Source organism: Panulirus ornatus, chromosome 38 (genome assembly GCF_036320965.1).
Source record: "Panulirus ornatus isolate Po-2019 chromosome 38, ASM3632096v1, whole genome shotgun sequence".
Classification (NCBI taxonomy): Eukaryota; Metazoa; Arthropoda; class Malacostraca; order Decapoda; family Palinuridae; genus Panulirus; species Panulirus ornatus.
Window position 1 is genome coordinate 20315868 of NC_092261.1, and position 5162 is coordinate 20321029.

The window sequence follows — 5162 nt, forward strand, 5'->3', positions numbered from 1 at the left end:
TTTGCGGCAGGGGTGTGTGATGTCTCCATGGTTGTTTAATTTGTTTTATGGATGGGGTTGTTAGGGAGGTAAATGCAAGAGTCTGGAAAGAGGGGCAAGTATGAAGTCTGTTGGGGATGAGAGAGCTTGGGAAGTGAGTCAGTTGTTGTTCGCTGATGATACAGCGCTGGTGGCGGATTCATGTGAGAAACTGCAGAAGCTGGTGACGGAGTTTGGTAAAGTGTGTGGAAGAAGAAAGTTAAGAGTAAATGTGAATAAGAGCAAGGTTATTAGGTACAGTAGGGTTGAGGGTCAAGTCAATTGGAGGTGAGGTTTGTAACGTAAGGGTAAGAGAGATGTGTGGAATTATAAAGAGCGTGGTTGAGAGAGCAGAAGAGGGTGTTTTGAAATGGTTTGGGCACATGGAGAGAATGAGTGAGGAAAGATCGACCAAGAGGATATATGTGTCGGAGGTGGAGGGAACGAGGAGAAGAGGGAGACCAAATTGGAGGTGGAAAGATGGAGTGAAAAGGATTTTGTGTGATCGGGGCCTGAACATGCAGGAGGGTGAAAGGAGGGCAAGGAATAGAGTGAATTGGAGCGATGTGGTATACAGGGGTTGACGTGCTGTCAGTGGATTGAATCAAGGCATGTGAAGCGTCCGGGGTAAACCATGGAAAGCTGTGTAGGTATGTATATTTGCGTGTGTGGAACGTGTGTATGTACATGTGTATGGGGGGGTTGGGCCATTTCTTTCGTCTGTTTCCTTGCGCTACCTCGCAAGCGCGGGAGACGGCGACGAGGTATAAAAAAAAAAAAAAAAATTATACTTTGTCACTGTTTCCCGCATTAGCAAGGTAGCTCAAGGAAACTGACAAAAGAATGCCAACCCAACACACATAGCTCCACAACACGCACATATACATACCTATAACATTGCAACGTTTACATATATATACACAACAACATTTACTATTTAAACACGTGTACATACTTCAGATTGTCTCCTGCCCTTATTCATTCCCGCCGTCACCCTGCCACACATGAAATAACAACCCCTCCCCGCATGTGTGTGAGGTAGCATTAGGAAAAGAAAACAAAGGTCACATTCATTCACACTCAGTCTCAAGCTGTCATGTATAACGCGTGTATAAGGCATTTGGACAATTTTTGCTGGGAAAAAATGCAAATGAGTGGGAGATGTATAAAAGAAAGAGGCAGGAGGTCAAGAGAAAGGTGCAAGTGGTGAAAAAGAGGGCAAATGAGAGTTGGGGTGAGAGAGTATAATTAAATTTTAGTGAGAATAAAAAGATGTTTTGGAAGGAGTTAAATAAAGTGCATAAGACAAGGGAGCAAGTGGGAACTTCAGTGAAGGGGGCTAATGGGGTGGTGATAACAAGTAGTGGTGATGTGAGAAGGAGATGGAGTGAGTATTTTGAAGGTTTGTTGAATGTGTTTGATGATAGAGTGGCAGATATAGGGTGTTTTGGTCAAGGTGGTGTGCAAAGTGAGAGGGTTAGGGAAAATGATTTGGTAAACAGAGAAGAGGTAGTAAAAGCTTTGCGGAAGATGAAAGCCGGCAAGGCAGCAGGTTTGGATGGTATTGCATTGGAATTTATTAAAAAAGGGGGTGACTGTATTGTTGACTGGTTGATAAGGTTATTTAATGTATGTATGATTCATGCAAATGGATTTGTATGTAGCATTTATGGATCTGGAGAGGTATATGATAAGAGTTGATAGAGATGCTCTTTGGAAGGTATTAAGAATGTATGGTGTGGGAGGCAAGTTGTTAGAAGCAGTGAAAAGTTTTTATCGAGGATGTAAGGCATGTGTACATGTAGGAAGAGAGGAAAGTGATTGGTTCTCAGTGAATGTAGGTTTGCGGCAGGGTGTGTGATGTCTCCATGGTTGTTTAATTTGTTAGTGGATGGGGTTGTTAGGGAGGTGAATGCAAGAGTTTTGGAAAGAGGGGCAAGTATGCAGTCTGTTGTGGATGAGAGAGCTTGGGAAGTGAGTCAGTTGTTTTTCGCTGATGATACAGCGCTAGTTGTTGTTCGCTGGTGGTACAGCGCTGGTGGCTGATTCATGTGAGAAACTGCAGAAGCTGGTGACAGAGTTTGGTAAAGTGCGTGAAAGAAGAAAGTTGAGTGTAAATGTGAATAAGAGTAAGGTTATTAGGTACAGTACGGTTGAGGGTCAAGTCAATTGGGAGGTAAGTTTGAATGGAGAAAAACTGGAGGAAGTAAAGTGTTTTAGATATCTGGGAGTGGATCTGGCAGCGGATGGAACCATGGAAGCAGAAGTGAATCATAGGGTGGGGGAGGTGGCGAAAATTCTGGGAGCCTTGAAGAATGTTTGGAAGTCGAGAACACTATCTCGGAAAGCAAAAATGGGTATGTTTGAAGGAATAGTGGTTCCAACAATGTTGTATGGTTGCGAGGCATGGGCTATGGATAGAGTTGTGGACAGGAGGGTGGATTTGCTGGAAATGAGATGTTTGAGGACAATATGTGGTGTGAGGTGGTTTGATCAAGTAAGTAATGTAAGGGTAAGAGAGATGTGTGGTAATAAACAGAGTGTGGATGAGAGAGCAGAAGAGGGTGTTTTGAAATGGTTTGGTCACATGGAGAGAATGAGTGAGGAAAGATTGACAAAGAGGATATATGTATCAGAGGTGGAGGGAACGAGGAGAAGTGGGAGACCAAATTGGAGGTGGAAAGATGGAGTGAAAAAGATTTTGAGTGATCGAGGCCTGAACATGCAGGAGGGTGAAAGGCATGCAAGGAATAGAGTGAATTGGAACGATGTGGTATACCAGGGTCAACGTGCTGTCAATGGATTGAACCAGGGCATGTGAAGCGTTTGGGGTAAACCATGGAAAGTTCTGTGGGGCCTGGATGTGGAAAGGGAGCTGTGGTTTCGGTGTATTATTACATGACAGCTAGAGACTAAGTGTGAATAAATGTGACCTTTGTTGTCTTTTCCTAGTGCTACCTCGCACACATGAGGGGGAGGGGGTTGTTATTCCATGTGGCAAGGTAGCGATGGGAATAAATAAAGGCAGACAATATGAATTATGTACATGTGTATATATGTTTATGTCTGTGTGTGTATATATATGTATACATTGAGATGTATAGGTATGTATATTTGCGTGTGTGGACGTGTATGTATATACATGTGTATGTATGTGGGTTGCGCCATTTCTTTCGTCTGTTTCCTTGCGCTACCTCGCTAACGCGGGAGACAGCGACAAAGCAAAATAAATAGATAAATAAATATATCCCTGGGGATAGGGGAGAAAGAATACCTACGTATTCCCTGCGTGTCGCAGAAGACAACTAAAAGGGGAGGGAGCGGGGGGCTTGAAATCCTCCCCTCTCGTTTTTTTTTTTTTTCCCAAAAAAAAGAAGGAACAGAGAAGGGGGCCATGTGAGAATATTCCCTCAAAAGCCCAGTCCTCTGTTCTTAACGCTACCTCGCTAATGCGGGAAATGGCGAATAGTATGAAAGAAAGAAATATATTTATATATATATATATATATATATATATATATATATATATATATATATATATATATATATATATATATATATATTTATATGTGTACGTGTAGGAAGAGAGGAAAGTGATTGGTTCTCAGTGAATGTAGGTTTGCGGCAGGGGTGTGTGATGTCTCCATGGTTGTTTAATTTGTTTATGGATGGGGTTGTTAGGGAGGTAAATGCAAGAGTCTTGGAAAGAGGGGCAAGTATGAAGTCTGTTGGGGATGAGAGAGCTTGGGAAGTGAGTCAGTTGTTGTTCGCTGATGATACAGCGCTGGTGGCGGATTCATGTGAGAAACTGCAGAAGCTGGTGACGGAGTTTGGTAAAGTGTGTGGAAGAAGAAAGTTAAGAGTAAATGTGAATAAGAGCAAGGTTATTAGGTACAGTAGGGTTGAGGGTCAAGTCAATTGGGAGGTGAGTTTGTAACGTAAGGGTAAGAGAGATGTGTGGAATTATAAAGAGCGTGGTTGAGAGAGCAGAAGAGGGTGTTTTGAAATGGTTTGGGCACATGGAGAGAATGAGTGAGGAAAGATCGACCAAGAGGATATATGTGTCGGAGGTGGAGGGAACGAGGAGAAGAGGGAGACCAAATTGGAGGTGGAAAGATGGAGTGAAAAGGATTTTGTGTGATCGGGGCCTGAACATGCAGGAGGGTGAAAGGAGGGCAAGGAATAGAGTGAATTGGAGCGATGTGGTATACAGGGGTTGACGTGCTGTCAGTGGATTGAATCAAGGCATGTGAAGCGTCCGGGGTAAACCATGGAAAGCTGTGTAGGTATGTATATTTGCGTGTGTGGACGTGTGTATGTACATGTGTATGGGGGGGTTGGGCCATTTCTTTCGTCTGTTTCCTTGCGCTACCTCGCAAGCGCGGGAGACGGCGACGAGGTATAAAAAAAAAAAAAAAATTATACTTTGTCACTGTTTCCCGCATTAGCAAGGTAGCTCAAGGAAACTGACAAAAGAATGGCCCAACCCACACACATATGCATCCACACACGCACATATACATACCTATACATTGCAACGTTTACATATATATACACACACAGACATTTACATATATACACGTGTACATAATTCATATTGTCTGCCCTTATTCATTCCCGCCGTCACCCTGCCACACATGAAATAACAACCCCCTCCCCGCATGTGTGTGAGGTAGCATTAGGAAAAGAAAACAAAGGTCACATTCATTCACACTCAGTCTCAAGCTGTCATGTATAACGCGTGTATAAGGCATTTGGACGATTTTTGCAGGGAAATAATGCAAGTGAGTGGGAGATGTATAAAAGAAAGAGGCAGGTGGTCAAGAGAAAGGTGCAAGAGTCGAAAAAGAGGGCAAATGAGAGTTGGGGTGAGAAAGTATCATTAAATTTTAGTGAGAATAGAAAGATGTTTTGGTAGGAGGTAAAGTGCGTAAGACAAGGGAACAAATGGGAACGTAAGTGAAAGGGGCTAATAGGGATGTGATAACAAGTAGTGGTGATGTAAGAAGGAGATGGAGTGAACCTGCATCGTTCCAATTCACTCAATTCCTTGCACAGCGTTCACCCTCCTGCATGTTCAGGCCCCAATCACTCAAAATGTTTTTGACTCCATCTTTCCACCTCCAATTTGGTCTCCCACTTCT